This window comes from Podarcis melisellensis (genome assembly GCF_964234715.1).
Source record: "Podarcis melisellensis genome assembly, chromosome: 9".
Taxonomy (NCBI): Eukaryota; Metazoa; Chordata; class Lepidosauria; order Squamata; family Lacertidae; genus Podarcis; species Podarcis melisellensis.
Window position 1 is genome coordinate 16,190,131 of NC_138541.1, and position 18,081 is coordinate 16,208,211.

Sequence of the window (18,081 nt, forward strand, 5' to 3'; positions counted from 1 at the left end):
AACCTCTTTGACCAGATATAACAGTGCCCCCAAACAAGCACAAGTGAACTATGCCCATTGTAAGCGCATTATGCCAATGTCTGGCTTCTGAGAAGCAACTGGCTGCAATCCTGCATACATTCAAGCTGCTTGACAGCCACTGGTTTCAACGGCATTTAAGCACCTAACTATGTGAAGGATTGCAGGCTGCTGCAGTTATTGGTACCCAGCCAAAGATGCAGAGATGCTTCCTTCGAGTTGTTCTGTATGCCAAGAGATAGCAGATATTTCTTATTTACTGCTTTGTCTCTGGAGAGCCTTCTGTAACTTGAAAACTATCAACAAGACCTGACGGTTTCTAATCTAATTAACATAGCGTCTGCTGCTGCTGTCGCTGCTGCTACTGCCGCCATGCCTTTGTTTCAAAAAGGAGGAAAGCTGACTATGTAAGTCAATCCCAGCAATGCAACTTTTTAAGCTTAGTTTGTTTAAAGCCTCCATGGTGCTACAAAAGGTCCTGGATTTCATGAGGGCGTCTTTCCCCTGTGACATTTAAGGCATGGGAGGAGTCCCTGCAGTACAGCTGCTGAGATTAGAAGATAGAGACATGGCCCCACCCACTTTGGGCTTGGCCACCACCCACCACCAAATCCAGCCCCACCCATCATGAATGTGGTCCACCCTACTCACTTTCCCCAAGGAAATGCAACCCTCAAATTCCCCGCCCCTGTTCTAAATGTAGTTTTGAAACCTGACCTCACATCCCTTCCTTCTAAAGGGATATGGAAACGTGCCCATTTTAGAGAAATAGCTACCTTCTTACCCTGGTAATCTTGGACCTTTCAGTTTCTCCTTAGGGGTATCTCTTCTCCTGAGTCTCTTATTCCCTGTGGACCAGCCATCAGACTCTGGTCTTGGGGGAGATGAAACAGGCTCCAGTGTTTGCAGGTCCACTCAAGATAGACCAAGGGGTGGATCCATCTCCACTTGCAAAAGGAATAGTAAATCCCAATTGTGTTCAAGGAGCAATAGTGGGGTAGAAGAGCTGGGGGGGGGGGAACACCTGGCAACCAAGGCACCTCTTGGGTTTCAGATAGTACATGTGTAAACGTAAAGGTAAAGGTAAAGAGACCCCTGAATGTTAGGTCCAGTTGCGGACGACTCTGGGGTTGCAGTGCTCTTCTCGCTTTATTGGCCGAGGGAGCCGGCATACAGCTTCCGAGCCATGTGGCCAGCATGATGAAGTCGCTTCTGGCAAACCAGAGCAGCACATGGAAACGGTGTTTACCTTCCCGTCGGAGAGGTACCTATTTATCTACTTGCACTTCATGCTTTTGAACTGCTAGGTTGGCAGGAGCAGGGACTGAGCAATGGGAGCTCACCCCGTTGCGGGGATTCGAACCGCCCACCTTCTGATTGGCAAGCCCTAGGCTCAGTGGTTTAAGCCATCCCTCCAATGTGCCTCTTGGGTTTCAGATAGTACATGGGTAAAGGTAAAGGGACCCCTGACCCACAGCGCCACCCGCATCCCTAGTACATGGGTAAGTGAGTCTAAAAACCCAGGGACACAAATAATGTATTTAGTGTTAACTTTGGAAGTGTATACTTGATTCTGACCAAACTAAAATATAGATCAGGAGCGAAAATATACATCAGGAGGCTTAGCTTGGCCAGAATGGCTTTTTTTGACACTCTTTCCCTTCCCCAAACTAGTTTTTTTTCAGTGACACCCCTATAGAAGCTGGTCTGGATGTGATGTCAATGCCTGGATGGAGGAATCTCCTGGGAATTCTATATATTCTGTCCTGAGTTTCATCATGGAAAAAAGGGAGGATTCAATAATGTGATAACGGCCAAGGGTGATGCACTTCTACTTTACACAGAACTATTTCCCTTCCCTGTGTTACTTCCCCTTGCATCCTAACCTTGACCCTTAACTCCACCCCAGGACATCTAGAAACAAGCTGTTCATGCTCCTGATTGGATGCAGGAGTGATCACAAGAAAGTCTACCTGGAAGAGGCAATAACCTTCCTCACATCAAAAAGTGGGAGCCTACCTGGGCAGCCAATTGCTGGTTCAGGTATAATCTCTGCAAATTGTGCAGATGGGTGGGAGACTAGCATGAGCTGTATTTCCAATACACATAGGCCACTGGCAGTCAGATGGGCTGCCTGGCTGAATTAGAACTGCAAAAGAAAGAACCTGGAAATACCGTATATGTTTCCAAAAGCTTATCTTCATCCAGAACACCAAGCAGTTGACTGAAACAGACGTCATTGTTTGACTCAAGAGAGATGCAAGTACACAACCAGATTTTAAACATTCCTTTGCTTGTAACAGCTAAATAAGTTGCTCTTTTAAGGAGCTGATGGAGAATCTTGTGATGGTTCAGAGGTCTGCTGAGGTATGTAGATGCATTATGGTTGCAAACGGAGAACTGTAGAATCAATTCCTGCATTATTCAATAAACACTAAAATGAACACTGGTGCCATCAAGTCAGAGACTCTAGTAATACTAGACTGATGATGATAACAAAAACTTATACTCCATCTTTTTACAATAATATACAAAGCAGCTTTCCCCCATGGTTCAGGTAAGCTGTGCACTAATTTTTTTGAGGAGTCATATGTACATATCTGTTCATAATGGTTGACATATCAGACTAAGACTGGGCTGATCCAGGGTTCAAATCTCCACTCAACCTTGAAACGCTCTGTGTGTGTGTGTGTGTGTGTGTGTGTCACAGGCTATCATACCCACAAGGCTGTTGTGCAGATAAAATGTCTGTGTGCTTGTGTCTTTTTGCCAATGTGGATTTCAAGCTTCACCAAATGATCCATTTAATTCACAACAAATGTGTGGTTACTGCTCATCTACTGTGTAGGATCCAGACATTTCCCATCTAGGAAATCCCATCTCTTCATTATAGAGATGTTGCATTTTGAATGGCTGGGAAAGTACAATTGTATTGCTAGGAATATGGGACATTTTGCGCCGGCTGCAAAAGCCACAGTGACCTAAAGTACAGTCAGGAATGTGGTTCCATGACTGCGACAACCTTTTGTTTGCACTTTGAATGCTGAGTAAATGATTGCTGCTGCTGAGTGTATGCATAGTTTCTCTCAGCTGCAGAGTCCTTTGCAATCTGGAGCACTGTTGGGAGTATGGTTGCATGGATATCACACGAGAGACACCTTTTGCACATTGCTAGCGGCAACACTGAGGATGAGCGACACACCACACTGCCATTGCAGTTGCACAAAGTTGTGTGATTCAAAAATCAGTACACATTGATGGACTGCCGCAGTCTCTGGAACTGACTAATCTTCCTTTCTCCCTCGTCAGTTTCAAATGCAACTTGGCAGCTCTTGGAGGAAACTTCAGACTTTGCCTAGAGACTTCAGCTCGAATGGTCACAGAGCTCCATGGCTGATAAACAGGGCTGTAGAAAGCAAAATTAAAACTCTGCAGCCAGGGGATCAAAGTTCTGAGGCGGGATAAGCTGAATTCAGCGAACATTATAAACCATGCAGCTCGGTACAATTTCCCTGTGTTCTCCTGCACTGAACTTCTACCCACTTATTCTCTCCCCCCCCCAAGATGCATCTCACTGCCTAAAGGGAGAAAAATATTATAGGCATCGCCATTGCTTATGAACAAGTGTCACAGAAGCAAAGAGTTATGCAGAGGGAGTGCTTGAAAGGACTGGTCTTTTCTGGGCTGGGGATAGGTGGGCAGGGATGCTATACTAACAACAAGGAGGATTAAGATATATAGTGTGGTGTGAAATGACAGGGATGGGTACAGGATCGTGGCAATAAATGGAGTATGGCAATGAACTGCTGCGGTGGAGTGCAAGGTTATTTGCAGAATACCCAGAAACCGAAATACCATATGTCATTGAAGCAGCTATTTGAAAGCTTTTCTAATAGCCTGGCTTATAGCTTTGGGGCTTTCTCTTGGAGTTTTCAGGCTTAGGTGTCACCTTCTTATGAATGACAGCATTTCAGGGTCACTGGATTTGAAACATCGTCATTACAAGACAACTGAAATGTACTTCAAAGATTCGCCCGCCAGCAAAGAGGTGAGGCTGAACAGGATTCAATGGCCTAAGTCATTGGGAACTGCAAAGAGAGATGTGGAAAAACTGGGATTTTCTGGTAGCGATAGGGTTTTTTGTTTTTGTATGAAAGATGCATGCAAAACATTGAAAAGCACATTTTACATAAATGTGCACATTTTACATACAAAGTTCACACAAACAGCATATAATGGGATGGAACAGAATGCAACAAGACAGGATAGACCTATGGCTGAGTGCCAGAGAGGCTAAAATGGGGCAGAATAGATGCCTATCCCATTCCAGTATGGGTCTGGGTTGATTTTGTTGCAGAGTTATTATGCCCTCTGTTTGCTTCCCCATTACTAAAGTGACCTCTCACTTGACCTTGCAAAAAACACAGGGAGAGATATTCTTGCTTCATCTTTCCTTCCTCTTGTGTTTTGTATGCCAAGACATACTATCATGTTATTTATAGATATACTATGGGATGTGTAAGCAAAACATCTGATGCATACACATCTGTTTCATGAATCAGACTTCACGGCTTCTGGAACTAGGAGGAGGTGCGAAGCAAGATCGTATTTGCCAGGCCTTACGATCTGGAAGCCAGAAAGCTGGAAGCAGTGAAGTTGTGAGCAAAGTCAGTGGGCAGTAGAGATAGTTTGAGAGTGCCTGTTTCCAATCAACAGGTTCCTCAGGGTTAAGAGCTAGGTTAGAATCTTTATAGGACTAGGACTAGGTGGAATCCTGTTGGCTCTTTGTGTCCGCTGACTACCACTTACTTCATATCAGCTACCCAGCCTTCCAGCTATCCTCAGGGCTGAAGCACTGTGAAAAGCAAGCCAATAGGAAGCCTATCACTGTGGCACAGACAATGAGGTAAAGAATGGATGATTACCCCTGTGGTTGTCCCCCAAAAGTAGTAAGAGCTTTTGAAGTACTCCAATCAAACCAAACTGTTTTTACTATTAAGTCATTTTGGGATGCTTTATGCGAAGCACTTAATTAGTTACCAATAACTGCCTCTCCTCATATGAACCAATCCGGACCCTTAGGTCATCATCTGAAGCCCTTCTTTGTGTGCCTCTTCCAAGGGACATCCAGAGAATGGCAACACAAGAGAATGGCCTTTTCCGTGGTGGCTCCCCATTTGTGAATAGGGAGGCTCACCTGGCACCTTTGTTACATATCTTTAGGCACCAGGCAAAAACTGTGAGGGTTATAACAACTACTTTGAAAGACCTACACTGGCTCCCGGTATGTTTCCGAGCACATTTCAAAGTGTTGGCGCTGACCTTTAAAGCCCTAAATGGCTTCAGTCCCATATACCTGAAGAAGCGTCTCCATCCCCATCGTTCAGCCTGGACACTGAGATCCAGCTGCTTTTCTGTATGCATTTATAATTTTATTCTAACAAGACCCCCACCTTAGGCCTCAGACAAGCTCCACATGGGACTGTCCCCATTCCGTCAGAGTGTCTCCACCAAACTCACTTAGTGCTAAACCTTTAATATACAGTGGTACCTTGGTTCTCAAACGCCTTGGTTCCCAAACAATGAAAACCGAGAGGAGTTCCAGTTTTCAAATGTTTTTCGGAAGCCAAACGTCCGATGTGGCTGTCGGCTATTGTTTCCGGGGCGCCTGCACCAATCAGAAGCTGCGCCTTGGTTTTCGAACATTTCGGAAGTTAAATGGACTTCTGGAATGGATTAAGTTTGGTGCTTTTGTTTTTGCTATTTATTTTGCATTTTTGTTTTTGAGGCTTTTTCAGTTAATTTGTTTTTGTGACTGTGTGGAACCCAGTTCAGCTGCTGATTGATTGATTGATTGTGTGACTGCGGAAATGGATAAAAGCCCCACCATCCAAACAATGACTATCATCAGTGCAGATAAGAAAATAAATAAATAAATTGTTATCATCTACAATACTGTCTTATATATTTTATAGTACAGTACATTGGTTATTGCTTTCATTTTATGGATCAGTGGTCTCATTAGATAGTAAAAATAATGTTAAATTGCTGTTTTAGGGGTTGTTTTTAAAAGTCTGGAACGGATTATTCCATTTTGCATTACTTTCTATGGGAAAGCGCGTCTTGGTTTTGGAACAGATTTCTGGAACGGATTAAGTTTGAGAACCAAGGTACCACTGTATTTTTCTCATGCTGATGATTTGGCTCATGGAATTGTCACCTGAAAAGCAGGTGTCTCCTTCTTTCAATTGCAGTACCTGTGGCCTCAAAGACCTCCACAGAAGCTAAAGATGCTCCAACCTACACCAATTGCTGTGAGCTTGTTGCGTACCAGTCATAGTGAAAGGCAGATTTGGTAGGTCACCAGAAAACCACCCTGTCTGTTGGATGATACTCAGGGATACTGAAGTGCTTCTTATTCATGGATCGTTTCAAATCTGAAAATGGTTAACTTTGATTTGGCTATTGTGAAGTAAGTGGTGACTTTGGCTTTGATATTATGCAGTGGATCAAATAACAAGGCCTTTGGAAGGAGAATGCAGGGTGGTGAACTTAATGTTTCACCAAGAAGCTGACCAAGCTTCTTGCGGTCAGTAGATAAAAGGCTCCGGGAACTTTCTAATTTAAGAAATGTAATTTCATGTGTGCAAATTCATTTTTAGAAACTGTTCTCTGTGCAAGTTTCTAAAGTTGTAAGCACCCGGGAAACGCTTTTTAAAACACTTGTCTCTCAACCTCCTCTTTCGTGTTCCTTACATCTTGCATTATGCTGTGCTCCAGCCTCCCACAGCCTGATATGATTCAGTGGATGTTACATAATCTATGTCAGATTTATTATTCAGTAATACAAGGGAGAGGGGAACTGAGCAGCAAAATGAAGATAGGAGAAAGACGGGAGGGTTACTGCAGGTTAAGTACCTCTTAGAAAAGAACAACAGGAACCATTTCAATGGAATCAGTCTCTTTAGAGAGAATTATATGTGTGGAACCTGATTGCCTGGAGAATGGAGGAGTGAGACCCCGACCCCACCAAAGTCAATGGGACTTTCATGAGCTTCAGTTTCAGTGGGGTCAGAATTTCACTCCACCTTTTAAACCACAATGCATTTTTAAAACCCACACCTCACCTATATTTCACAGTAATTGCAGCTGTTTTTACTCAAGGCTGCTTCTCTTTGCACTTTATAAATGCGGCATTATTAGAATGAGTGACACTTCAGAGTCTACATGTAAACAAAAACCTATTCTATGAAGGGTTTAGTTTTAGAAGCATAAACACAATGGGTTCCTTTGGAGACCTGTGAATAGCTGCCGTGTTTCCTTCAGCTCATCTGTATGCCAGGGAGCCACTTGGGTGCACAAATCATTCATACAAGAAATATTTACATATATGCACATCCAACGGCTGGATCAAACTTAATGCTTAAACTATGGTTTAGGTCTGTCTTCCACACATTGGTGTCCTCCAGATGTTTAGGGCTACAACTTCTGTAAGCTCAACATCAAAAAAACTAAAATCATGGCCACTGGCCCCATCACCTCCTGGCAAATAGAAGGGGAAGAAATGGAGGCAGTGAGAGATTTTAATTTCTTGGGCTCCATGATTACTGCAGATGGTGACAGCTGTCACGAAATTAAAAGATGCCTGCTTCTTGGGAGAAAAGCAATGACAAACCTAGACAACATCTTAAAAAGCAGAGACATCACCTTGCCGACAAAGGTCCGTATAGTTAAAGCTATGGTTTTTCCAGTTGTGATGTATGGAAGTGAGAACTGGACCATAAAGAAGGCTGAGCAAACATATCCATTCTGAAGGAAATCAGCCCATAATGCTCACTGGAAGGACAGATCCTGAGGCTAAGGCTTCAATACTTTGGCCACCTCGTGAGAAGAGAAGACTCCCTGGAAAAGACCCTGATGTTGGGAAAGATTGAGGGCACAAGGAGAAGGGGACGACGGAGGACGAGATGTTGGACAGTGTTCTCGAAGCTACCAGCATGAGTTTGACCAAACTGTGGGAGGCAGTGGAAGACAGGAGTGCCTGGCGTGCTCTGGTCCATGGGGTCACGAAGAGTCAGACACGACTAAACGACTACAACAACTTCTGTGCAGCTGATGAGAGTTGTAGCCCAAAACATATGGAGAGGAATCAGCTTACAAAAGGCTGGTTTAGAGTTACATGCACGAACCTCAGACTTTTGACCTCCTCCTTCATCAGGTTTGGGCAGGATGCAGATGGGGACAGGCAAATCTGTTGATTTCCATTACTCATTTTTTTCAGTCTTAAGTTCAATTCTCCACATTTCCACACCGGTTTGCATTTTTTCCTGTGATATTGACAACTCAACCATTCACTTCATGCCAGTTTGTAGTGTTCTGCAAATACTGTTTGCATGCCTCCAAAATATCCACAAGTCTTAAGAATTCACTCTATTTCATTTATATATGGGCTTGCAGTCCCACTAAATGATTCTCAGCATAACAACACAACAGAAACAATATTACAACTCCTTTGGTTCTTGATGGAACCATCAAGAAATACACACACGCAAACACACACACACACACACACGCACACACACACACACACACACACACACACAGAGAGGTGTCTTTATACCATGTTGAAATTACTGTGGCCAAATGACTACATTCTTTGAAATTGTAGTTGTGAGTGCCATGTTGAAAATCAACATTTTTCAGGACACAACTGCAGATGGAACCCTGATCCCTTGGACTGGAATAGTCAAAAGGAACTGGATTGGTTAAGTCACATAATTGCGTACCTTAGCTATGCATTGTGTCAGAAGTAATGCATGTGGGCTTTTTAGAAGAACCAGAAGCTAAGTGAGCAGTAACTTCTGCAACTGGCTTTCAAGCCCTTCTTGTAACATTAGAAGTGGAAGTGGGAGGATTTCTAAGCAATATTTAAAAGATCTTTCTTGGACACAATAAATATTGAAATGCAAAACAAAGACAAAAACAAACAGAAAGGTAGCAGATAAAGGAAAATAGTTCTGGCCTAGCATTTCCCCCAACATGATACTTTTCTGTGTACAGAGATGTTGTGTGTATTTGAGTAATATTCTGCTGTAAGAACACAGGAAAAATCCTACTGAATCGCATCAATGGTCCGTCTGATTCAGCAACCTGTTTCGTAAGTGGCCAGCCAAATACCTATTGGAATCCCTTAAGTGGGACTTGAGGGCACAGGTGTTTCTCCCTAACAGTTGGCATTTAATGGTATAATTGTCTCTGAACCTTGACGAGTATCACGGGGGCTCCAGCTCACAGCAGACTGACCACCAGGGCGAGAATTTAGCCAATGTCTCCAATAATTACATAATAAATACCTATAAATGTGTGGGTGAATATTGCGGAAAATGATGAGATAGCCAGCAGCATTGCCACAGGGATTCCATTACTGCTACTTTGCCATGAGGTGAGCATGCAGGTCCATTTTAATTGCCTCTGTTTCTGCACAATGAAGTTGTATGCAATTTTAAATATGCGTCACTGTTGCCAATTTTAAACATCTCTCTTACATTTATTAAACAGATCAAAAGAATATACAAACATAACACCCCCTCCTTCCAGCTGAAAATTCCAGTGCAAATGTAAAGTTAATGAAGTCACTAGGGTACTGAGATACATAAAAGTTAGACATGAGACTCATTCAGCAACTAGTAAAAACTGAGAACAAACAAATATCACTTCTCCTTTTCTTATTTTTTTTTTTAAAAGCTTCCTTACCTCACCCCCCACTCCTGAGTGCAAGAGCTCGAATTGTAAACAGACTGTGTGGAATCTGGAATGATGAAAGATAACATTAATTTATGAATCATGATTAAATGAGACTCTGAGCTCAATGTCGTTCCCATCTGCATTCACAATGCTAAAAACATCCAAACTATGTTTTATTTTAAAAAAACCTGAAATAATTTTCATTACTGCCCTTGGTTTTTTAATTATTGCAGTATATGCAACATTTGAGTATATGAAACAGAGAAGGCAACGTTTGCTGAGCGTTCCAGGAATCTTCTGCACTATATCAGTTTGGTGTAAAACAATGCTTTTAAGTTCGTCTAAGACAACAAGAACTACAAAATACACAAAGCAATATTTGTAGCTGGACAAGCATAGATTGCTTGCCTGATAAAAGACCACCTATTATGCCCTTCATCAAACCAGATTCCACTGCATCCATTGCATTTTTTCCTAGGGAGGCTATTTTTAAATGTGCTTACTGGGAAATAAATGCCACTGAACTCAGGGGAATTACTTCTGAGTAAACATGGTAGGAATTGGGCTGTTCACTGCTCAAAGCCCTTCATGATGTCAGTGATCCTTACAACATCCCTCTAATGTAGACCAACACTATGACCTAATCATGGTTGGGTTCAATTCTATTCATGTCGGCAGAATCTAGATATGACTAGCTTCGACTAGATCAGGGTCAGTACTGTGGAACTTTACAGAACAACAAACACCGAAAATATTTAGGGCCCTGCCACAAAGAGCTTACAATCTGAATTCCAATGGGGACAAGAGATGGGGAAGAGACGGTGGTAACTGGGGAAGAACATGTAGTTTCACATATTTCAGCTTGGTTTGGATTTTCAGTGGAAAATCTTGTTCTTTTTAATGACTATGATATACTCGTATCTTATTTCTTCTCTATCCAGAAATGCCCGGCCAAATGTCCATAATGAAAGGAAGTTGATGTGGTTCTATGAAGAAAAAATCATTTCCAATAAATGACATCCATTCTGGTATGTTGGTCGCTGATGCTGTGGAATGTGGGGCAATGCTTTAAAAACAGGGATGGATGGCCAACTGAAGAAGAAAATGATTTTCTCCAGATCGGGGGTAGCTATAACAATTTTGTTTGCTAAGAAGGGTACAGTATATGGTGTGTTAAGGGGTGGATAGTACCTCTGTTGGGGGACGCATTGTGCTGCTTCTGGGGTAATTTGTGTACCTTTGGTCCCCACCCTGAATTCAGCCCTCATCTGTGGCTCCTGGAAGCTGTCAACATGTGACAGAGGCCACATGCCGGGAATGGCTTTAACTCAGGCATAGGCAAACTCGGCCCTCCAGATGTTTTGGGACTACAACTCCCACCATCCCTAGCTAACAGGACCAGTGGTCAGGGATGGTGGGAACTGTAGTCTCAAAACATCTGGAGGGCCGAGTTTCCCTATGCCTGCTTTAACTGGTCAGCTAAACCAGGTGAGGGTAGTCAATGTGCCTCAAACCCTCAGTGAGTTAGGGACTTCCCCCAATTGCATGTGGATTGAGCGGATGAGACCAATAGTGGGTCCAATGGTCAAGAAGGCAATTACTACACATGCTGTAGAGGGAAGTGAGGGGCAGATGGGACTCATCAACCTGGAAAGGTAGCCCCTCTAGGAGAAGGAAAACTCTGACCCTAAACCTCGTTGCCTTGCCAGATATCTTCAGGAGAAGTAAGGGCTAAGGAGTAAACCCTACACAAAAAGACATTTGGGTGGCAGGCAAGCTGGTGCCGAATGTATTGCTGTGCTTTCTTTTGGACCACATCAGTGAGGCTGAGATGGAGGTCTCGTTGTCTAGGCAACCCAGGACCTCCATACGCATGGCCCAGGCTTGTGCTTCAGGGAGGTCACTGCGATGCTGCTAATGCAGCGGTTTGACTGCACCCCCAGAGGCGTACTCCATTGTCTCTCGAGACAGACTGATGCCAACAACAACAAGGAAAAGAAAATGACTCTTCAAGGGTTGAAAGGAAGATTTGTCAAATTTAACATCTTTACATGAACGCCCCACCTCTGCAAAAAACCCCAAAAAACTATTACCTTGGCCATAGCTGGGTACACATGTTTTATCGTTGTGAAACTTTTACAGTGGTACCTCTGGTTGCGAACAGGATCCGTTCTGGAGGCCCGTTCGCAACCTGAAAAGCCCGCAACCTGAAGCACCATATCTGCCCAGGTGCGTAGCGTGATTTGGTTCTTGTGCACATGCGCAAAGTGCGATTTAGCGCTACTGCAGTGAAACCCGGAAGTAACCCTTTCTGGTACTTCCGGGTTGCTGTGGGACGCAACCTGAAAAAATGTAACATGAAGCAAACGTAACATGAGGTATGACTGTACTGTTAAACAGCACCCATTTTATTATACATTCTGAGCACCTATGAAAGGATTGGAGTGAGCTGGAAAGTACACTGGTGGCCCCGGACCAATCTCTGGAGAACAGATAGCTCCTGGGGATGAGGGTCAATTTATATGTAACTTCTTTTGCTCAAAATGGCCTGTGATGGTGGCCAAGTCAGGGGGTGGAGGGAAGGTTTCTTTTTTAAAAAAATTATTATTATTTTTAAACACACATTCACACCCACACTGTTTCTGTGGCTTTTTTCTCCCTCTGATAACCAATGTAGTAGAAAAGTTGAGAGTGCAGGATGAGGGCCTGGGGGGCCAGGTTATAAAACCTCACTCAGCCGTGAAGCTTGCCAGATGACCTTGGGCCAACCTCTCAGGCTAACCTACCTCACAGGGTTGCTGTGAGAAAACAGGGACGGGTGGAGAACCATGTATAGGACCCCGGAGGAAAAGGCGATATACAAATGTTATAGATAAATAGCCTTGTTGGAGGTTAGGAAATGGCAAGAACAATACAGTTGCCTGCATTCCTCCCAGAGGTGAACAGCAGCTGCTGGAGGAAGGGTATTTTGGCTTAGGGGGTGATGCTGAGGGAAGGTGTTTTTTTGTTTTTCTTAGCCATTTCTTTTCTCTGTCTGGGCTAATTCCCTGACTTTAAAGAGCCCAATCCTCTACAAGTCTACTCAAAAGCAAGTCCTCCTGAGTTTCATGGGCCTAATACAAAGAAAACTAGGAACACAGACTGTAATCAGTCTTCTCAAGCTGCTAATAGGCTTGAGGTAAAATCAAGTAAGTACCTGTTAGAACTGTGCTCTTAATGGCCTCTTGAAATTCTCTGCCCTATTAGTGGGCAAAGAAGTTGGGTGGGTGATTTTACTACCTTTCTCCAGAATGAGGAGAAATTCTTCAACCATTTATTGCTGGGGTATGTGTGTGTGTATGTGTGTGTGTATGGGCTCACCATTAGCAGTGGGAGTAGCAAACTTTTTATCTTTTTAACCTAATGTTTTTTGCTGCTGCCAATGACAACAGAAGCAAAATGGCCGCCATTTTGAATCCTCCACAATGTCCTTGACCTGGAGTCCTTCCAAGGCACTGTGAGGGAAATATGGTGGCCATCACACACACACACACACACACACACACACACACACACACACACACACACGATGGTGAGGAATACTTGGGGGGATTTTTTTAAAACAGCTTTTTATGGCTTTCATTTTCTGAGGGGAGGTGGGTGACAAAAAGAAAATTCTCAAAAAAATTCTCTTCATGGTTAACAATATTGGGGGGAAACGGACAGGGAAATGTGTGGGGAAAGGATTAACTGGTCTGCCAACCTCAACCCTATTCCTCCTGACCCCGTTACCCCCTTCCTCCTAGATTGTTTTTAGGCAAAGGAAAATATATCTGGAGAACTGACCATGGATCTCTCACATCATATTTAGTCTGTGAAATGCAGAAATTGCCCATCCCTGCTTTGGAATAAGGAGCAATATTGGTAGCAACATATACCAATACATTCGTGCCGGGAGCATATGCAGTGATAATTATTGAATGCGCTGAACTAGTGCACTTTTCCTCAGCTGGCGTTTGATTAGCTTTTCTTGTAGCTGCTTCCTGGTTAAGAAGGCTTTCTTTTTTAAAAAAACAAAACACCACCACAGCAAACCCTTTAACCACCTCACCTCCCTCACTTATGTACACACACATATAAAACCCCAAGAGAGAGAGAAGACAAGGATAGTAAACATCCAAAGGTCATACAGAGGCTGTTGTCTAGAAATTTTCTCTTCCCCTTGCACGACCTGCAAAACACACAGACACACACACACCTGTTTCATTCAACGGTTTTGGAGAGAAGGAGTGGGAAATCTGACACATTCAATCCGCCCCAGCCCGCCTGCAAATTGTGATATTTTTGTCCATGCAAAATATGGAAGGGTAAAAAGACCACAGCTTTTCACTCCTTTTCCACACCATAAGCACATTTGACCACCCTGCCAAAGAATCCTGGGAACTGTAGTTTAAAGGTGCTGGGAACTGTAGCTCTGATGGGTAAACCTAAGCTCCCAAGATTGTTTGAGAGTATGTGTGTGCTTTAAATGTTTGGTGTGTTTGCAGTCTGGATGAATTGATTCCAAAAACTCCATTACCCTCTCTTCCCAGTTTTGAGGCTATCCTTCATGCAAAACATGGAACAGGGTGAGGTAGAGGGGAAGAATATAGCTTTTCACTCAGTTGATCCCAAACAACTGCTGTGGTTGCTGCATTGGGCTTCATGGTCACAACAGATCAATGCCGGAGAGAATGGCCACTCGCTGCATAAACCAGCAGTACAATCCTGTAAATATCTGTCAACCCAAGGAGTTCAGTGAGGCTTCTTGCAGAGTAAGGCTAGCTCTGGGTATCGCTGCCCAAGTGTGTGAGCCTCAGCTCCTTCCAGGTAACCTTGACTATGAAATGACAAGGACACAAGAAGGTCATACCATTTTATGCCACAGCTAATTTGCAACAACCAGCACCTTTCAGGTTTACTGGATCAGAACCAATCTGGAGTAGCCAGCATCTTCAGGTTTCCCGGGCCACACACAAAATGACCATCTTTTATTCTGGAACAGCTCACTTAATCCCTGCCTAGTCCTCAACTCGCAATCTATAATGTGGATTATTAAGAGTATTCCATCCAAGGCAGGAACACACAAACACACCTAAACCCTTTTTATAACCACCCTGACTGGAGCAAGCCTGTTAAGGAGCAACTAATCTGCATTAAGTATATTTCAGAGTTCACTCCTGAAGTGAAACTGCCCAAAAGGTGTTAACCCGCCCCCCTTCTCTTTTAAGGATTTGCAAAGCTCCTGATTTTAGCACGGTAAAAGGAAAATGCAAACCAAGGCAGACAGATAAAAAACAAACACACAAACACACACACACGGGTTACACTGATTTGCTGGTCTTGGTTTCTTCTGCAGCTGTTGAAGCTTCTGCTGTGGCTTCAAGAAAAGGGAAGGAGGAGGCTGGCCTGGAAGCAGGAAGAAGAGAGCAAAAAATAATAATAAAAAAATGAACCTGTTCCACTCTCTGCTGACTCAGAGCTCAGAAAGGTGAGGCTTTCTTAAATCCTTCCTGTCAATCCCCTTCTTAAGAGGCTGATCCTGCGCTGGCGGCTGCTCTCCCCTCCCAAGCCGGCTCCGCAGTGCACTCCCAGCGAGGAGGTGGCACCGCGCAACCCCGCATGCAACGCGGCGCGCACAGCCCCACACTCTCTCTCCAGACACACACCACGCACCGCAAGCGCCTCCCCTTTCGTCCCTCCCCGCCGCCTTCTCCTCTCCCCGTCTTTCCTTGCCACAAGCAGCGCCGGCTGCCAATCCGCCTGCTGCTGCTGCTGCGTATCCTCTTCTGCACTCTCAACAGCAACAACATGAGTGCATGGGAAGCTCCGTTGGTTTCTTCTGCTGCAGAGCTTTTGCGCTGCTCTGGCTGGCTCTTGCTGGATTAATTGCTGCTGTTGCTGCTAGCCTGGACCAAGGCTGGGGTGTGTGCGTGCGGATTTTTTTTTTGGCTTCCCCCCACCTCTCTTCTCCGTGGGCGCATATGGGAAAATTAAAAGGACCGCACCAGCCACCACTTTGGTGGTAGGGAGCGGGGCGGCCAGGACGAGACTTCGCGCCCCCCCTCCCCAGCACTCCGTGGCAGGAGCGCCCCCAAGACAACCACCAGCTGCCCAACCAGGTAGTAAATAACCTCCATGCGCCCCTGACTCGTGGCGCCGCTCGGTTTGGGAAGCAGGGAAGGCACCCTCGCCTAGGGCGGCGGGGAAGGGGGCGGCTAAGAGATGGAAGGTCAGGATTTTAGGAAGGGAGGAGGAGGGAGACTGAGCTCTTCTGGGTCTACCAGGCTTGCCCCACAGCCAAGGAGGGCTGCGTTATTTTGGGAGGAAGCTTCCCGTGCTTGCGATGTAGTGGTCGCGATTTTGCCTTGGGTGGGCGGATCGCGCAACTGGGGGAACAAGTGCACACGGGATCGAGGGCTGGAAAGTGGTGCAAAGGCTTGGTTTGTGTACTGTGGCTTTTCTGTTTTTTTTAAAGCTCGCTTCGAGTCCTGCAGGTAGATCCGGGGCTGGGCAGGCGGTAGCGGCAGCTGATTGGGAGGAAAGGAGCTGGAGGAGGAGAAGGCGAGAGCTAGAAGCCGGTATGTTTATTGCACGCAGGGCAGCCGCGGCTACGAGGAAGGGCTCGCCGAGAGCCGCATTGCCTTCTTCCTGTACGCGCGAGGCGTGTTCGCTGGGATTGGACCGAGCTGGGCTCTCCTGCAAGTCGGCAGTGGCCGCAGCGGCGGCTGGGATTAGGGCGAGGGCAGGGCGCTTTGTGGCGGTGCAGTTTTGGGGAAGGGGCGAGGAGGGCGTGCGCGCGTGGAAGGCTCCAAGGCTTCATCGTGGACTTATGCAGAGGAAGAAGACGCCTGTTTTCTGGGGAGAGGGTTCCCTCCTTTCCGCAGCGGCTGTGCAGCAGTAACATGCATGCATACATATAGGGAGAGGGAGAGAGATTGGCAGCTGGGAGAGCCATGTGGATTCTCCAGCGTTGCCACATGGCACCTTCCCCGCCCCCACTAGACACTGTCACCTCTTGCCCCTGCCATTGCTGCGCCAGCCACACTCATCACAGCTATCGAGCTATTTGCCAGAGAACAGTCCACTGCCCATGCAATAAGACATGCTTGGAGTACATGTGTCATATTGCGGTGGGCATGGGAATGGTGGTGGAAGAGGCAGAACCGGTCATGATTTGTGGCGGGTAGCCAGCTAGTTGTGGCATCAGGAAGAATGGTCAGGGGAGACTTTGTCACCAGAAGGGCATTGTGACCCCAAGGAAGTAGGGCAGCTCCCAGTGCAGAAGGCAGCATGAAAGAGTGTGTGTGTGCTTTGTCTGTGAGGCTAACGCCTGTTTTGCCCAGGTGTCACTTGGAGCTGAGTCTCGACCCAGTGTGGTGTGTCAAATAAAAGTCCTCACTGCCCAGTTCCAGTTTTTCATTCTATTTCATTCAACATAACATGAAGCAAATTCAGGCTGATGGGTTGTTACAGAGAAGTGAGTTCCTGGAATAATATTTGAATGGGGAGACGGTGTCGACGGGTGATGACGCACTTGTTCCTGGATGGTTCCTTTTCGTACTCTGAACTATGATGCTCTACCTGCGCCATTTCCCATGGAGTATGGGAGCAGCTAGACATTGCAGCAGGCAGGGTAATTGCACGTGCAGTTTCAAGGGGGAAGAGAGACTTAGCATTACCCAGTGGTGTCTCGTAATGCATCATCTTAACACGAGCCACGAGGGTGGTGCTCTTTGGCGACTGTACTTTCCCAACACCATTAAGGAGAGACATCTTGCCAAGTAGTGGAGAGGATCGGTTTTCTTTTCCCATGGCGGAGCAGAGTTCCACTGAACATTCTTGTGGAACGGATTTCGCTCTGCTGGAACCTCGGAGATATATGAAGCCTGGAGATTCAAAATGACTAATCTATCAAATTTCTCCGTCGCAGTATTGCTCACCCTGCTCAGTATGCAGTACAGTAACTGTTGCCACATCAGCCCCTTTGTGAATCAGGCGGCGTGGGGGTGTTTTTCAGGAGGTCAGAAAGCATATTGGATAAAATGGAGGGGGAGGGACCGTTGCTCTGTGGTATAGAGAACATGCTCTGAATGCAGGTTTCAGATTCAATCTCTAGGTTTGCTTGTTTTTAAAGATCATGTCCCAGGTGGCAGGAAAGTCCTCTGTCTGAGACCCTGATGAGCTACTTCCAAGTGACAGTACTGACCCAGATGGACAATTGGCCTGCCCAGGTATAAGGCAGCTTCCAGTGCCCTTAATGAGATGAAGCAGAGAAAGGACGGGCCTGTAGCTCACTGG

The 18,081-nt window shown here is 45.4% G+C and overlaps 1 protein-coding gene and 1 long non-coding RNA gene across 7 annotated transcripts in view; one reads left to right on the forward strand and one right to left on the reverse strand.

Moving 5' to 3' along the window:
* Positions 1 to 688: 688 nt before the first annotated feature.
* LOC309377848 lies at positions 689 to 15,358 on the reverse strand. The gene is made up of 3 exons (XR_014171725.1): positions 15,237 to 15,358; positions 9,372 to 9,495; positions 689 to 965 (listed from the first exon to the last, which is right to left on the reverse strand). It is a non-coding gene; the product is annotated as an uncharacterized lncRNA (long non-coding RNA).
* CCSER1 (coiled-coil serine rich protein 1) overlaps positions 9,736 to 18,081 on the forward strand; it is a 741,428-nt gene continuing 733,082 nt past the window's right edge. For 5 of the 6 annotated variants that reach the window (XM_081924899.1, XM_081924901.1, XM_081924904.1 and 2 more), the window contains exon 1: positions 15,542 to 15,902. The gene's annotated coding sequence lies outside the window, so the exon portion shown is untranslated. Of the gene's footprint in view, positions 12,951 to 15,139; positions 15,272 to 15,541; positions 15,903 to 18,081 lie in introns of those variants that run through there. The other variant, XM_081924900.1, reaches the window with a different exon arrangement.